The following is an 18414-nucleotide window of genomic DNA, read 5'->3' as shown; positions in this document are numbered from 1 at the left end:
GCAGGTACAGACATGTCTGTGCCTGACATGTGAACAGCACTCCTACCAGCCAAGGGAGTGGCCTCCTACCTAATGATTAAATCGTCAGTGGTGCGCTGCATAGTGTAGATGCCTGACAAGAAGGTTTCTTCTCTGAGGAGTTTGCACAAAATAGCATTTTTCTTCCAGCTGCAGATGCAGCTTTCCCTGGTGTGGAATTTCCCCAATTTAACCTAAATCTTTGTCACCCGGGTCAGAGAACTTGGGCACCTTTTAATGTTAGGGCTTTAATATGCAGCTTTTCATGTTCTGGACTCTGGAAAAGTAATAGAAAAAATTTATCTTTGTTACCTCACTTAGATTGCTATTAAACTTGGATCCTTTCTTTTCTTCATGTGATTTTTCTTTTAGAAGCCCTGTTACGTTCCCCATGGCTGTTCAAAGCCTAGATATCAACTGTTCTCTCTTCAGGTTAAGAACTAATCTTCTTTCTTCATTACAGTCCATCCTCACCTGCCATGATGTTCCCAATACTACAGCTGACATCTCTATAACTAATTTGTCTTCACAGATATTCTTGACCTTAATGACTCATCTCATCACTCATAATGATCATTCAGTCTACAGCCTGTTCCTGCAGAAAATATTTTATTTAGCTCTGTGATGCATGGTGAGTCTAAGATGCTCTGAATCGTGTGCCTTTGGTCCAGACTGTCCTATCTGTGAAACCCTGTGAAAATATAGAAGGAACAGTGTTTCCTTTGTGACACATATTCTAAACCCTCACATAGAAACTTCCCCAGAGTGGGGGGAGAGGGAGATGGAAAAGGAGAAGGGATAATGCTTTTCCTTCCAGTCTTCCTCATGCAGAATCCGTACTGGTTAAAGCTTGACTAATTTTTGCCAGGAAGAGCTGGGGGAATGGGACAAGTGTCCATTGGTGGTAGCTTGGCATCGTGGAAGTGTATTGTGAAAACATTATATTGATATAAGATTACAGGGACAGTGGACCAGGCATGAAGTTCCTGCTCAGCTAGTCATGGTGTGTCCTTGGAGAGCAGCCAGAGGTTTTGGACAGGAGAATGAGAGACATTATGTATAATTGCAGAGATTTTTCATTCACTTATTTTTCTTTCATTTTGCACTTGATTGAGTCTTATAGAAGCTTTCCATGACACACTCTTGTGGGCAGGTAGCCATACAATTTAGTGTTCAGAATAGAAGTGTACATTCTTGGGATTTTGAGACAAGATGAGTAGAGATGGTTTTAAAACAGTCCAGGGCCAGATCCTGTGATAATAGAAATCAGGGTAGCATTATTGATTTAAATGGTAGTATGCATACAAGTTAAAGGCTTGGATTAAAGAGATTTAAGAGTCTCAAGACAAAGAAAACCAGGCTACAGAGTTTTAAGAATTGTTGTTTTTTTTTGTTTTTTTTTTGTTTTTTTCAAATAAATCTTTTGGTTCTTATGTGATAAGTGATAAAGGTGAGATTGGTGAGAACATACTTGTTTAATGGCCTTGAGTTTTCTTTATTTTATTTCCCCTCCAATTCTTTTCATGTGTTCCGATGATAATTGGTATTAGCACATGAAATATCCCTTTGTACAGTAGGAAAAAATTCAGCATACACTATTGCACCCTATGTAAGATGATTTCAGACAGACTTTGGATCCCTTGTGTCAGCATTCCACACTGTTCCAATGGTGAGATTAATTAAGGAATTATTTTAGGATTTTTTTCCCTTGTAAAATTGCTGATAGCATGTTGTTTATGTGGGGAGGTAGGATGACACTCCATTTCTCTTTTTGAGCTGACTACCTCAGCAAAATGAGTCAGCATCATTAGGGCTTCTTCATAATGAAGTACATGCTAGATAAAGTGTGTGGGTATGTGTGTATGGTATTAGGCCCTAAATATTTTAGGAAAAAGTGAACTTTGTGTTCCAGTACCTCACCAGAACTGGTCTGTCTTAAATGTTGTCTCAATCTTCATATCCCCTCTGCTTTTCTTTGACTGTTGCTTCTCCTTCATATCCTTCCATGATATGAACATTGGTGAAGTAGCTTCTATTATTTGGTTAACCATAACAATTAATTTTCATTTTGCTTCCATTTGCCCTAGAGAAAAGCATGAGAAAGAAACAACCTACTTGCTTTGAAATCAGTGAGAACTAGGAATGACATACCTTAAAAAACAATGCTCGCTGCTAAGCATTAGTGCACACGTGCTTGCTCTTGTGAGCTCTTTCCTTTTCCCTCTTGTTCTGCATCCTTTGGCTTATGTATTCTCTCTGCTTGATATTGTAGCTTTCTCCTTGCTCTTTATGCTGCCAGTTCATTCTTTCTGGTGCTACTTCCTTTCTTGCTTGCACACTACAGAATAAGGGTCGCCAAATGAGCTTAAATAAAATGTATCCATGCCACAAAACTGTAGTCAAAACTGGCTGAGCAAACCATCCAGAGATTTAAATTTCCTTGTATTCATTTTCCTGCCTTCACCTTTAGGATTTGCCACCACAGATCAGGCCTGAGGTCTGTTCTAGTCCAGAGGCCTGTCTCTGGGGGTTACCTGTACTAGATACTTCAGAGGATGGTAGACAAATTTCATACAAGTCAGATGTAAACTCTACTCTGCCTGTTCAATTTCAGCTTAATATCTAGGGCACGTCTACACTGCATCTGTGATGAGTCCAGGGACACTGCTGGAGTATGCTCAGTAGGCCTGTGCAAAGTGGCTAGTATTTGCTTTGGATTCGGATTCAGCCAATTCGGGGAACAGTGATTCGATTCAGTGATTTGAATCGGTCCCAAATCAATTCGGTTGAATCTGATTAGGAGATTAGGCCGCTGCTGAATTGGCCACATCTCCGGATCGAACAGGTCCCATCCCCTTCCTGCTCTCCCAGCCCTATCAATGGCTGCCCCACCTGGCCCCAGAGTCTCAGGACTTAAAAAAAACAAAAAACAAAACCCCACACTCACCAGCTCCTGCCAGGTAGGGAGGGACTTCTGCCACAAGCCTCCAGAAGTCCTGATGACCACTGCAGCAACCGGGGCATGCGGGGCTTGTTTGTTTGTTTTTTAAGTGCCTGGACACTGGGGCCAGGCAGGGCAGCCATTGACAGGGCTGGGGGAGCAGTCAGGGGATGAGGCCTGGCGATATATTCTTATTTCCATAAATTGTCCCTTTTCTTGAACTATGCAAATTTCTTAGCCACGTTGAATTATACAGATACATGATACACTGTATGATTTCTGTAGGTCACCTTTTAATTACACATTTAACTCTTCTAGTGTTCTAGATTCTCCTCTGTCTGGACAACTAGGGTGAATCCATGAGTGCAGCTGTGCGGTATGTGGCACTGTAGACCCATCTGCAGTGCCACACGCCACACATTTGGGATTTCCTGTACTGCTACCTTGCGGAGTGGTGGTGCTGCTGCTAGTTGTCTTGGGGAATCAAACATCCATGCGCGTCTGGACGTGGCCCTAAGTAGTGTGGAAGGACCTGAACTCTCGTCTCATGCACTTGAACTATTCAGCTAGGTTGGATAGGTGAATTAAATCTTTTCATTGCTCGTCTACAGTTTCTGAAGCTCAAACATCTGTTTCCCCTGCCCACAGGTTAGTGACTTACTCTGGTCCATTTGTTTAAAGTTTAACAGAACCATTCATAATTCAGTCAGCATATTAGGGTCTATTACAACAATTGTAACCCACTACCCAGTAACACAGATGTTATCCGGAGTCCCTATGTTTGACTATATCTGATCCCAAAATTACTAGTGTTTCTTAGGGTTGTTGGTTGTAGCCATCTTCATCTGAAGACATAGTTGGTCTAATAAAAGATATCCCATCTACCCAAAGAACCATGCCTGCCTAGTGCTCCTTAGCTTTATCTTTTCTTTCACTTATTGTTAAAATTCCACAGTAATTAACACTTACGAAGAATCAGTGGGCTGAAATGACACAGGGAAAACTTAAAGCTCTAGGCAAAGGCACTTGTTTTCTGAGCAAGAAGGTTCATTTTTAGTTCACCTTTTGGCTTACGGCTTTTTAAAAATTTCCAGAGTAAAATTATGTAAATTTTTAAAGCTCTTATCAGTCAAAGTGAGAGGGAAAGAAGCTGAAAGATGAAATGTTGTTGCAACTCTCCCCTCCCCCCCAACTCTCTCCCTCCCCCCAAGACATCTGTACCTTTCTTGTGCTCTTGAAGTATTTCTGTGGTGGAAAAAATAGACAAAAGAGACAAGAATACAAAATAAATTTTTGTACTATTTATTAGAACACAGTATTTTAAAACAACAGCCTTGGAGGGTGGAGACACTGTAGGTGGAGTTTGATGCATATATTTTTTTAACTCCCTCCTTTACCCACAGGCATTTGTTTGCAGCTGTCTTTGATGTGAGTCATCATTATAGTTATCAGCTCTTTGAATAACTCTAAGTTATGTTAAAGCCTTGCTAAATATCTGGAAGCACCAGTTGAGGTATGAGCTTCCTTTGGAAACTGGGAGACTGAGAGGAAAGTAAGACAGAGTTCAGATTTATGTTAATGTTGTAGGGAGTTTTTGAAACTCTTGGATACAGTGAATTGCTGATTTGAATGATAAGTGAAGAATAAGGTAAGGACATTTTATTTATTTATTTCCTTCCAGAAAGTAAATGTTTCTTTATTATTTAGGCTCCTCTTTAGCCATAATGTCTGAGACTTACGTAACAGTAGTAAGAACAAAATCTGACCCGTTTCTGTTCTAGAAGTACCCGTATGCATATCCTCTGACAAAAGCATACACATGGGGAGATACAATTTGTTCTCCAAATCAATTCCACTGAATGGAAAGCACAAGATATAATGGATAAAATTATGCAAAATGTTTGAGATGATACTTCCTAAACTAAGCCTGTGAATGATCCTTTGTATTGTTTTGTGCAGCCCAACATAGGAAATGCTCATAGTGACATATAATGGGTCATTTTTGATAGGTATTTGGTCTTAATAGGCTGCTATGTTTAACCTGTAGTTTTTACTTTGTCCACTACATTTTTAAACTTGCCTTATAGCAATTTTTAAAAGTTCACTAATAGTACCTTCAAAATGGTAAATTTTTGGTGTGTCTGCTTCCCTTGTTTCTTTGAGTTTTACCCCCCCACACACACACGAGAGCCTCCCCAAAAACAAAAATGAAATTTACAGTGAAATCATTCTGTAAAATATTTGTTTCAAGGAGCTAGCTTTCCTGCTTAAATATAATCAGCTTGCATAGTCATATCACTACAAATAGGGCTGATGCTTCAGAGAGGCACACTGAATAAATCTTTAAAGCATGTCTGGTGAATGTTAAGTACTTGAATTGGTCCTCTACAGGCATTGGGTGAAGGTGAATATTATCTTCCCTTAACACGTGGAAGGAACAAACGCTGGAAGGATAAGTGACTTCACTAAGGCTCTAAAGCGAGGTTGGGCCAAATACGGCCCTTGGGCTGGATACAGCCTGCAGGCGGGCGCCCACCAGTTGATTGGAACCAGCCCACGGCTGCCTCGGCAGCACTCCACACGGGGCAGCCCGTGCTTTGCTCCTGCCTGTGTCTGACAGCCCCAGTAGAGTCGGTGGAAGGTATTTGGGAGCTGGAGCTTTGCGTGCTGAGGCAGGAGCCGCCTGGCAGCAGCTTCCTGCCTGACGTGGTATCCAGCATGTACCCTCATGGCTGTCACCCTTCCCTTCATTACCTGCTGCCTGGAGCAGCCCAGCAGAGGCAGGAGGAGATGGAGCTGCTAGAGATTGGGGAAGCTGAACAGTACCCAGCTACTGCAGCTGCAGTGGGAGCAGCCCCACTGGGAAGCTGTGCACACTGGTCAAGGCTGGGGTTGGGGCGAGCAGGCACAGGTGGGAGCTGTGGGCTGCCTCTGCAGGATCGGGTGGGTCTCAGCCCCATGAAGAGCTGCGGGCTGGGACCACATTTGCACTGTCTGGGCGAGCTTTGCTGCACGTGTCCCCACCCCCTCCTGCTCTGCACCCCCAGTTGGCTCCTGGGACCTAGAGTGCAGGCAGCCCCCCACACATGTGCACCACCCTTATACCCCTCCCCCACAATATACAAGAGCAAGACTTTATTTTGAGCTATTATGCAATTGCCTTTATATACACTACAGTAAAAACTCTGTTATCCAGCATCCCCCAGGAATGGGGGATGCTGGATAACAAAATATGCCGGTTAATTGAGAGGCTCGAACGGGCGTCCTTGCCTGTTTGGACCGCCGCTTCTCCTGCCATGTCCGGGGCATCGCCACCCCTCCCGTGGCATCGTCGACCCTCCCGCAGGCCCTGAGGGACAGGGAGGCGGACCCTGCGCAGCCTGCTATGCTGCAGGCCATGGGGGCTCGGCAGCGCAGGCTGCTTTGCCCCAGGCCGTCGGGGCTCGGGGAACCGGAAGTGCCACAGTGGACACTTTCGGTTTCACTTGACCTTACAAGCCGGCATGCTGGTTAATAGAACTTACCGGCTTGTAAGGTGCCGGTTAGCGCAAGCTTTTACTGCGCTAACAAAAACATAAATCCGGACAAACACTTTTTAAAAATAAAATAAAATTATAGTTCATGTTTGATTATAGTATATGATTTTTTTTTTATTTATAATTTGTTAAAATGATATCATCTAAAAGATTTTGTGTGTGTGATCCTAGACAGCTCCTCAGAACTCCTTAAGTGGCCCTCCTGCCAAAATATTTGCCCACCCTGGCTCTGAAAGGAGTCTCTATGAATGCCAAGGCCAGAATCCATGAGTTTCCTCCTGGTTCCCGTGCCACCTTGCATCCACTTCTGTTTATCCCTTGTAGAGGGGCTGCACTGGCTTACTAGCAAAATATAAGCAGGGAGGTTGGCATCACCTCTTACTTTCTCTGCACATAGTCTGCATGTAGAAATCAAGAGGCTGGTGAAGAGTTTTAGTGATACCAAAGGCCCAATCTGAGGAACTGAAACCACTTTTTAAAAAGGAGACATGACCCCCCTTTCCCATTGTTAACTCCCCAGAATTGGAGCATGGGGAATTGCAGGTGAGGGATTGGAGAGTCTGCAAGAGGAGGGGACAAATTACTCCATGTCTCTGAGCAGAAACCTGAAGTTAACTGTCATGTGCCCTATTTAAATGTTATTTAGATATTTCAGGAATAAGCAGAGAAGTGTGTGTTTGAGTGAACGGAAGGGAACTTGGAATCCCTATTCTTTGATGGAAAATGGCCTAAAAGGTGAAATCAGAAAAACACCTAGGTTGTAACCTCAAGCAGGTATCACATCAAGTTTCTGAGAAGTGAATCTGGGATGTCACTTCAGGGAGTCCCTTTCTGCCCCCATCTTTAAGTACAGCACACTAGTCTCACACTAGCCAGAATGCCTGGAGCTGTTGGCTAAGTTGCTTTCATGCGTACAGGAGAAGACAGAGAAGGGGGTGCGGGTGAGGGTGGTGTAGGGGAGCACAAAGGAATATATCTGCATTGCTATCAAAAGTAAATTGGCAGTCACGCTTAAGACTTCAGTTTTCTTTGGAAGTAATAATGCTGTTTTGATAGGTGAAGTTCCCTTTCAGATGACAGGCTTGGCATGTACTCACTTGCATAAATGATGCTAAATTTTATTTTGGGGAAGTAGCTGCAGTGTTTAAAAAAAAAAAAAAAAAAGAGCTCAGGGCTTGCTGTCTCGCATGTCTGTGCGCTCATTCCTCTCTCCTTCTAGATATGTTTCCTTTTTTTTTTTAAATAAGATCACTCTTCTAGGTAGAAGGTGACAGGAGATAACATCTGGCATACAAAGTATTTCAAGACAAACTTAATAAACAGAACGCTGGCCTTGGGTGACCCAGATAGCAAAAGCAGTAATCCCCCCCCCCCCTGGCTTACCCCTACAAGATCTGAAATAAATACAATTTTGGGGGAACGTCCTTGTGCTTTTGAGCCTTTTAGCGGTTCATATTTTCTCTTTCTTTACAGCTGCAAGGGATAAAGACTTGCCTTTTTTAAAATGAAAGCTAGACTTATATATTTTTATACTTTAGGGTCGAAGGTTTAAACTAAAAGAGGAAAAAACAACAATTAATGTGAGATTTGGAGAAACTGTAAGAAACAAGATAATGATGCATATGTTAGGGGTTTCTAAAGCTTTGGAACAAGGTTACTCAACATCTCAAAGCTTTTTCTGGTGCTGTTTTCCAGAGCCCTTGACAGTCCCTCTTTCATGTAAGTGTTGTGAACAGAGACTTATTTAGGTGCTATTCTTAGCCTGGATTCTATTTGTTCTTGCTCACAAGGTTTCTTATCACATGTTGCAAAGTTTTGTTAATCTGTGCATGCTCTGACATTCTCTTCAGGTTTGTTCAAGTCATTTCTTGATGGATTAGATTAAGCTTTGTTGATTCACTTAGGATGTTGTGGGCAGACATTTTATAACTAATCCATTCCCATTCCCCCTTCTGTTTCTATGGTAGAAACTCAACTAGTGTCACCATTTTGAATGATTAAAAGAACAAGTCTCAACAGGAAGAAGTGATTTCTATTGTCTACATACTTTACTGTATAGACATGCGTTGAGCAATGCAATTTGTACATATGCGTAAAGCATAACACACTTTCCTGATTACTACCTACCCCCAAATAAGGCACATGCCTTGTTTTGGGAAGGCTGAATCCTGACTGCTGTTTATCCAAAGATGCTGTTTTAATCCTTTGAAAGATGCTGCCAGTTTGACAGCAGTTTTGCCTAGTGCCAGTTTGGCAGCTGCTGTGAAAGGGCTGAAACTAACTGTGACGCTGCAGACAATACTCTGCCCTTCCCTCTCTGTGGTCTTGGAGACAAGCAGAGCCAGTGGCAGCCAATACAGTATTCCTATACTTCTGTTCCAGCACAGAAATGAGCTTCCCCACTTAAGACATTGGGATCAATCTTGGAATGATGATTTTTGTGGGAAAGGTTTACATGGCATGTGAGTAAATACAGTAATGGCCGGGGGGTAAGACGCATGGATCTTTATCTACAGCTATTCCAGATAACCACACCAGCATTAATTGTTCATTTTATGTAATAGAGTTTTGTTTAACAATGCATATTTTCTTTCTGAGCTTTATTCTTCATACTTCCCTCAGCATTATGCATGTAGTGGCTCTGCTCATATACGTAGAACCGTAACTGAAACTTCTCTTACCCTTATAATCCTAAAATAAGTTTCTTCTTCATCTTTGAGCATGACAAGGAAGAATATGGACCAAGGAACTGTTACTGTTTGTTCTTCTGCAGGTCTCTTTCCTATACAACATTTCTTGCTTCATTGAGCCCAACTTGATCATATATGTATGATTCAGCCATCTAATCAGCCTCTTGATCAGGTGGGCCTTGCTTGCATGTGCAGGATTTTCTTTGGTTTTCCATCATCTGTTTTCTGTCCCCAGTATTGCAATCCTTTTTGTTGTAGATCAGCCCTCTTCATTCATATACATCTCAGACTCCTGCCTTCTTTTAGTCTTAAAATCAGTCTACTTTACACCTACTTGTTGAAGAATTCTCACCTGTATTGCCTCTAGCCTCCTTATTCATGTTTCATTTAATGCAGTTCTTTCCATTCCATAGTTAATACTGTTAATATGCAGAATTGATTACAGTTGCACTTTGATACAAAAAGCAACATTTTTCTTAATGTAGAATTTCATCAATTTTTGTTCAGCAGATGTTGGTGAAGTGCATTTCTTTTTGCATCTTGGCCCTTGCTGGAACCGTCAGCAGTGATCAAGCTTTCCAGGTACACAGAAGAACCTATTTGTTCTATGACATCTTTCTCACTACATTTCAACACTCTTATTGATTGCCCGTTTTCATAGATTGATAGATGTAGGGTCGGAAGGGACCTTGTAGATCTTCGAGTCCGACCCCCTGCCCTGGGCAGGAGAGAAAACCAGGCTCAAATGACCCCAGTGAGGTAAACATCGAGCCTCTTCTTAGACCCCCAGGGTAAGAGCCATCACCACTTCCCTTGGAAGTTGGTTCCAGATCCTAGCCGCACTGACTGTGAAGTAGTGCCCTCTAATGTCCAGTCTAAACCTACTGTCTAGCAACTTATAGCTGTTATGCCTTGTTACTCCGGGAAGTGCTTGGGGGAACAAGGTCTCTCCCAAACCCTGCTGGTCCCCCCTAGTAAGTTTATAGGTGGCCACCAGCTTTCCCTTCAGCCTTCTCTTGTGAAGGCTGAACAGGTTAAAGGCCCCGTAGCCTCTCCTCATAGGGTCTGCCCTGCTGTCCCCGGATGATGCGAGTGGCCCTCCTCTGGACCCTCTCAATGCTGTCCACATCCCTCCTGAAGTGCTGGACACAGTACTTGAGCTATGGTCTGACCAGTGTCTCATAGAGGGGGAAGATCACCTCCTTGGCCCAGCTTGTGATGCATCTGTGGATGCATAAGGTACGGTTAGCCCTACTGACCGTGTTCTCGCATTGTCGGCCCATGTTCATCTTGGAGTCAGTAATGACTCCCAGATCTCTTTTTGCCACTGTGCTTTCGAGAAGGGAGTTCCCCAGCCTATAAGTATGCTGCTGGTTCCTACTGCCCAAGTGCAGCACCCTGCACTTGTCAGTATTGAATCCCATCCTATTTTCATTTGCCCACCCCTGTAACCTGTCTAGGTCCTGTAATCTGTCCTTCCCTTCTAGTGTGCCCACCTCACCCCAAATCTTGGTGTCATCTGCGAATTTAAACAGGCTGCTCTTCACCCTGTTGTCCAAGTTGCTAATAAAGAAATTGAACAGTGCGGGCCCAAGGACCAAGCCCTGAGGGACTCCGCTGCCCATTTTCTTCCAGGTCGAAAATGACCTGTCCACCACCACTCTCTGAATACGACCCCTCAGCCAATTTGCAATCCATCTGACTGTGTAGGTGGCTGTGGCATTGATGCCTAGCTTTTTAATGAGAATAGGGTGGGAGATAGTGTCAAAGGCCTTCCTGCAGTCCAGAAAGACTACATCCACTGTGATGCCTGTGTCCAATGATTTTGTGACCTGATCATAGAAGGCAGTCAGGTCGGTCTGATAGGACCTGCCCCTAATGAAACCATGCTGGTTGCCCTTGAGCATCCTCCCTGCTGCTGGCTCATCACAGATGTGCTCCTTGATCATCTTCTCAAAGAGCTTCCCCAGGATTAAAGTAAGATTAACGGGCCTAAAGTTGCCTGGGTCCTCCCTCTTCCCGTTTTTGAAGGCCACGTTGAGGACTTGAGGCTACATTGACCCTCTTCCAGTCATCTGGCACCACAAGTGTTCGTAAAGCCATGCCAGGGGCCCTGCGATAACCCCTGCCAATTCTCTCAACACCCTGGGGTGGAGAACATCTGGACCTGCTAATTTGAACATGTCCAGCCCCCTCCAGAAGTTCTCTAACCCGGTCCTCCCTGACCCTAGGCTTGGCGGAGTTGCTCCCGAGTTTGTCCTGAATCTTGGTAGGGGAGTCCCAGTCCCTGCACAAGAAAATAGAGGTGAAGAAATTGTTAAAGAGGTCTGCTTTCTCCTCTGGTGTGACCACCAGATTGCCACGCATATCCTGCAGGGGCCCCACATTATCCCCCAATGCTTTTCTTCATTCTCCCTATGTATTTAAAAAAGGAATTTTTGTTATCCTTGATGCTAGCCCTAGTTCCATATCTGCCTTAGCTTTCCTAACAGCCCCCCTACAGACCCAGGCGGTGGAGGTATACTCCTCTTTGGTGATAGCCCCTCCCTTCCACTGGGTATACGCCTCCTTTTTGGCAGTCAGGCATTCACGAATGCCCTTGGTGAGCCAGGGGGGCTTTTGGACACTCTTGCCCCCTTTGCTTCTTGTTGAGATTGCCACCCCTTGGGCTCTGAGTGTCATCTCCTTAAGGAACAACCACTCATCTGGGCACCCAGTTTCCCTACTCTCCAGGACCCTAGTGCCTCTTCCACTAATCTCCTCAGCTCATTGAAGTTGGCCCTCGTAAAGTCTAAGGCTACTGCCTTGCTGCAGGCCCTTGACACCCTGCGCTGGATGGTAAATTCCAGCAAGTGATGATCGCTGTTACCCATGTGGTCGAGGACCTGGAGTCCCCTCACTAGGTCATTGCCTGTGGCCAGGACCAGGTCCAGCAGGGCATTCCCCCTGGTAGGACTGTGCACCTCCTGGGTTAAGTGGAGGTCCTGTATCTCGGCCAGGAGCCTCCGTGAGCGGTGTCCGGGTAATTTAGATCACCCATGACAACTGCATCCCTTGCCTTAAGTGCCTCCGCAAGCTGACCCAAGAATTCGCAGTCCAGCTCTTCCCTCTTGGTTGGGAAGTCTGTAGTAGACTCCCACTGTTAGTCCCTTTCCCCACGACCCCCCTGTATCCTGACCCAGATCACTTCAGCCTGCCCCTCCTCTGACCCCATCCTGCCAGTTGAGGATGTGTATTGCTCTTTGACGTAGAGCGCCACACCCCTGCCTTTCCTCCCTGTTCTAGCCTATAGCCCCTAATGTTGACCGCCCAGTCGTGGGATGAATCTTACCAGGTTTCTGTGAGCCCTACTATGTCCGGGTTTAAACTAGCTATCTGGAGGGTGAGTTCCTCCTGCTTATTCCCCATACTATGAGCATTGGTGTAAAGGCATTTAAGGCCTTGAATTGGTGCGTGGCAGCACCAACTCTGTAACCGCCGGTTGACCTTGCCAATGCAGGCTTCGTGTCACCGTCCACACCTACTCACCAGGAGAATAGAGGAGAATACCACCTGTGCCCCCGTCTCCTTGAGCTTGGCCCCCAGGGCCTCGAAGTTCTTCATGATGCAGTCTGGGTTGCCTCTGGCCACGTCAGATTTCCCACATGGATGAGAACCATTGGGTACTGATCTGAGGGTTGAATGTAGGCCGGGATCCTCCCTGTGATGTGCTGAATCCGAGCCCCAGGCATGAAGCAGACCTCTTGTGCCATGGAGTCGGGTCAGCAGATGGGACCCTCCTCTCCCCTTAGGATGGAGTCCCCGATTGATGAGGACCCAGCATTTCCTTCTCCTGGTTTTCCCTCTCTGCGTCGTCTGTATCGTGCGTGGAGTGGCATCATCCCCGCTGGAGGCATCCCCTTTGTCCTTCTCCGTCACGGCTGCCAGGGCCTCATACCCATTCCTCAGTTGTACCTGGGGAGCCTCTACCACACTAGCCCAAGGAGCCTTGGATCTGGTGGATACCTTCTGCCACTCCTGTGTTGAACGTGTCTCCTAGGGGGACCATACACTGGACAACTGGTCCTGCAGTGAACAGAAATATGAGTCGATTTTGTCCTCTGCAGCCCTGATCCCCAACAGCCTGCTCACTTCAGCCTTTTTTCACGATTCAGCTGCTTTGTTTCTCTGGATTTATTTTAAGTTCAAGTTAACTTGGACCAACACAACCAATTTTTCATGAATGTGAAGCTTATTAACTGGAGTTTATCTGTCACTTGTATTTCACCTATATTAGCTCAGAAACCTCCAACTCCTACAATGTTCCGATTTTTTTAAAGAAATTATAATTAGAGATATAGAATGTACCTTACTAATCGCTGGTTTGTTACAAAGCTGTAGCAATTTAAATGGAGCAAGCTTAGCATACAGCTTCACACAAATCTTCTTATAATTAACACGTTTATAGTTTATAATCCTCCCAAGTTAGCTCATACACACATGCTTATCTCAAAGGGAAAAATATACCAAAAATACTACAGTACCAGGAAGACATATTATTCCTATTGGTAACTGGCATTTTAAGAAGAGGAAACATAAGAAGTTCAAGATATGATTTTTCTAGTTCAATACATGATGTTGCGGGGGGAAGTAGGAACTCCTACAAAACAATTCTTAAAAATAGTTGACTAAGCTTAAAGTTAAGCAAAGCTTAGCAAGGCCCTTGACATAGCTAGCAAAGCATAGTGGAAGTGTGATTAACTACTTAAAATTGCGGTATCTTACTGTATCCTAATGAGGTTACAAGCTCATGTGGGTATCTAAATAATAATAATAATAAATATATTCTGCTATATATACATTATGAAAATTAATTGCACTCATCTTTTTCTTAAATGTAAACTTTCTGATAAGCAGTTCACAATTGCTACCATACTACAGACCAGCGGTTTCCAAACTCTGACAGATTACACACCACCAATTTAAAACAATACAACCTTAAGTACCACCAGCAGATTTTTATCATATAAAGTAATTATAATAAATCTGTTAACAAATACCACTGATAGGTGGTCTGTTTACCACTGGTGGTACACTTACCACAGATTGGGAACCACTGCTATCAACAGCAGCAATCCGAAATAAGTTTATTTTTTTGCTAATAATATTATAGTCAACCCTGGTGTTTGCTCCTTCAGTGAAATATCTTTGTGAGGGGCTGAGTACCACCAATAATCAGCTTGCACATCGCAGCATGGTTTTAATTTTTCCCATTATCATTTGCCATTCTAATAGCATGTGTCCTGATACTATTTAATTATTGCATTTTCTTCTAGCTTTTACATTCATATCCTCATTTATAAAAGTTCTGAGTCATGTCATGACCCTTGCAAACAGCACTATCCAACTGCTAGTAAAATCCATACTTCTCTTCTGCTATTGTTGCACATAGTTTATTGTTGGTAACTGTTAAGCTCACTGGAACAATCCTCTTAAACATAAGCTTCCTGTTGTTTGTTGACATAGCTGCTCTTGTGCCCTCTACTTTAAGAATCCCATTTATAAGCTTTGCTTGTCCACTTTGAATGTATCGAGTGGGGGGGAAAAAAAAGTAATCCTCTGTCACCCCTTCTGTATCTAGCAGGGGAAATGTGTACCTTCCTTAACTATTCTTCTTCTTGCTTAGCAAAAAGAGCTTTAATATTCTAGTCACAGAGGGTGTTTATACACGTGCTCAGGGGGGAATGGGAATGGCTTTAATTAGAGCGGTTCTGAGAGCCGCTGTAATTAAAGCGCCTGGAGCATTGAGTGCATCAGCGTCCCCTTACTGAAAAATGGCGGCAGAAGCACTTTAACTAAAGCTCATCAAATGAGCTCTAGTTAAAGCACCCCCACCGCCATTTTTCAGTGCGGGGACTCGGATGCACGTGATGCTGGTGTCTGCTAGATTGTGGCAATCAGTGTATTGGGAGTAGCCTCACTGTACGTGTATAAGTGCCCAGTGTTTGTAGTAAGTGTAGCTGGTACCCACGTTCCATGATCATTTCTATTTGTTGGGTAAATTGGAATCCATACAAATCAGTTTAGTTTCTGCACTTTTTGTGTAATTTGTTAGGTCACTCTACCCTCTCCAGCTCATAGGAACAGTCGTAGCTTGTTGGACTGCTAGGAACGGGTATCCGTGTTCTACCCTAGTTCCATTTGTCTTTCAAGGCTAACACGCTTGGGTTGCTCAGATCCAAAATGGGGGCTTTCCTTTCCTTAGACGGGCTTGACTAGAAAGGGTAACAAAGCTCAGTTCGCCAAACGCAGCTTTTCCTATTCCTAGATACTTTTGGCTTGCAGCATGTTAATCTGTACTATTCAGTACAGTCATCTTGGATTTCCCCTTGTACTGGGATACAGTGTTGTAGATGTGCATCTCCCAGGTGATGGATGAAGAGAGCCCATCTTGGCCTGCAGAAGGAAGGGTTTCACTGACTGAAATTCAGTGCATCTGTGTTGGTGTAATTCAGATCTTCTGTCCTTGAGAAGAGTAGGTCTTTACTGATGCTAAAACTATCCTTTTGAGGTGATATGTGGTTAGCGATTACTAAAGTTACTTTCTGAGCATTTTATTTAAGAAAAAATTAAATTTGTCATTTCAAGTTGAGATCAGTGATGATGGTGTCTAGTGAAGCTGGGCAACTAACACACCATAAGTTGTCCTTTCTGAAGTAGTTCTGCATAATGAATACACCATATCACAAAAGTAGGCACATAGGATGACTTCTAAAAAGCCCTATAGTAAAAAAAGTCGACTTTAGATTTAGTGTATGCCAAGAATGAAAGAATCAGAACTTTGTTTTTAAGATATGACAAAATTTCAACTTTTATTGGCTGCTTAAAAACACACCGGGAATTTGCTGAGATGAATAATTACTTGCTCTGCTTGAAAAGAAAGGGGTTTTCCCTGCTCCCACCCTGCCCTGGCCCTGCTCCTGTGAGGCAGCAGTGAAGGGTGGCTGCGCTCCGTCCCTGCCCGCCCCTACGTACCCCCCGGGACCTTTCAAAGTACCCCCAGGGGTACGCGTACCCCCAGTTGATAGCCTCTGGTCTACTGGACACAAAAAATCATGGACTACGTATAGACATTGGATTTATGACACATTATAACCAGCCTAACATCTGTCTCCCCAGTAAACCCTCCACTTTTTACCAGCTGTTCTCATTCCCTTGTCCCCCCCACACACACAGTTATTGACCACTTCAGTTTTAACTGATGGCTTTCTTGCATACCTACTGACCTCTTCCCACTCCATCCAGGAAGAGCACAGACCATCTGCAGATGCTTCCTTGGCCTGACTAAGAGTGTTTGCGCCCAAAAGTTTCCTGAGTGGAATTTTTGCAACTATTTGAGTTGGCCTAATAAAAGATATCAGGTTTACCCAAAGAACCTTGTCAACCCCTAAATATCATTTTCTAGCTAGCACCCTCTCCCCTCCTCCTCAAGGGGCAGGAGTGCTGGGTGCCCTGATAGCTCATCACTGGACTGGATACCCGGGAGCCAGGCACCCTTGAAAGTACGGAGCTGGCTGGTGGGGCAGTGAGACCTTGGGGGTCCTAATGACCCGTAACACTGTGGACAGGCGTTGCACATGGTGCTAGGAACCTCTGAGGAGCGGTGAAGTTGCTCTTTGAAAGCAGTAGTAGTTGGCCACAGAATCACTATCTTTTTCCTTCACCAACTTCTTGAACACTTTTTTGTGTGTGTTGGGAAAAGGACATGTGTAATAATGTTTATCCATGGGCTGAGATGAGTACTGCTGGTATAGTCAGTCCAGAGTGGTGGAAAAGAGCCCTATTCCACATTCTGTTTCCAGGTAACAGAAACAATTGTTAAATGAATGCAGATTATTTTGGAAAGGATCTCAGACTGAGTGTTTTATTGTGTAGAGATAATGACGGGTGTTTTCTTGCTAATTGGAAGTGTTATTAGTACTCATTAATTTAGGCTACCACAAGTTTCGTGGTAACTAAATTTCTGTAAGAGAGGTTAACATTCTTTAAGAATGTCCTGATGCTCTGGTTGGCCTACATATACTATGTTTTGTAGCACCACACTAATGTGAACTAGCTATATTGTAAAGCTTTCTTGGTGTAAGCTTTCACGGACATGGTAAAGCTTTTGCCTACATGTGTGAAAGCCATCTTAGTCTAGCAACTCATTAAATGTTTGTGATTTCCAGTTCAGTGTGCCTGAGATTCACAGAGCTTTTGTTTGTGGCTTTTGTTCCAACGGAATGACATGAATCCAACTCAAAATGATGACAGAATGGGTCAAAATAGCCCTAAGTATGTTAATTATGGGTCAGACTGAGAAATGACTTTAGTAGAAGTGCAGTAGCTGAATGGCACTTCATCAGATAGGTAGAATTCCTGTTGAAATCTGAACACATGTGGGAGCCAGTTCTGTTCCCACCTATGGAACTTGCTTCCTATGTGGTCTTGGGCAAGTTATTTGACTTCTAAGTATGTGGCCATGTTCTCCAAACTAGGTATAATAACACTACACCTACGACCCCAGGTTAAACAGTGGTGTAATTAAAGGCGTTGGTATCCTGAAAGTGTTAGATATTGTGTAAGATTCTTTTTTTGTAGGCCAAAGGAACTGTGGTGTGTTTGCTTATGGCTGGTTGTTTTGGTTCTGCGTTGGTCCAGTGCGGGAGGAAAACAGAGAGTACTGCTCCCCCCAAAAACCCCAAAACAGCCAGTGGTCTGGCATTTTAAAGCATAGGCTCATGAAACTTCATCACACTCGCTCAGTTGGACAGTTTAACTTTCCTTACCTCTTTCTTTTGGAGGTGCTTAAATGTTCATGTTCACTAGTCAGAAGACCTCTCAATGGGGGTCTGTGTTGGTTCTTTCTGAGTAATCACCGTTAGTGCACAGAGGCACAAGGGAATGATGAGTTTGTTCACTTAGTGGCTGAAAACATTTCCAGGTGACATGATGGGACTTACATGTGGTGTACAGCAGCTAGGCCAGACATGTTTAAAAAAATGAACTGCTTTTGTTCAACATGACACTCTGACCAGATTTCCCATGAAAGTATCTTTATGATAAAAAGAAGTCTCTCTTGGCCCTCAGGGATGCATCCAGACAAACATGGACATTTGTTTCCCTGGGGACAAGTAGCAGTGGCACAACTTGTGCCACTGCTACTTGCCCCAGGGGAATGCCTATGCCACATATGCTCTGGTATATGGCA

General features: G+C 43.9%; 1 protein-coding gene across 3 annotated transcripts in view; it reads left to right on the top strand.

Annotated features, from left to right (window-relative positions):
- NEDD4L (NEDD4 like E3 ubiquitin protein ligase) overlaps positions 1–18414 on the top strand; it is a 352508-nt gene that overhangs the window by 111297 nt on the left and 222797 nt on the right. The gene's annotated exons all lie outside the window — the stretch shown is intronic.

The sequence above is a fragment of the Alligator mississippiensis genome, chromosome 3 (genome assembly GCF_030867095.1).
Source record: "Alligator mississippiensis isolate rAllMis1 chromosome 3, rAllMis1, whole genome shotgun sequence".
NCBI lineage: Eukaryota > Metazoa > Chordata > Crocodylia > Alligatoridae > Alligator > Alligator mississippiensis.
This window is presented reverse-complemented; position numbering and strand designations above follow the sequence as displayed.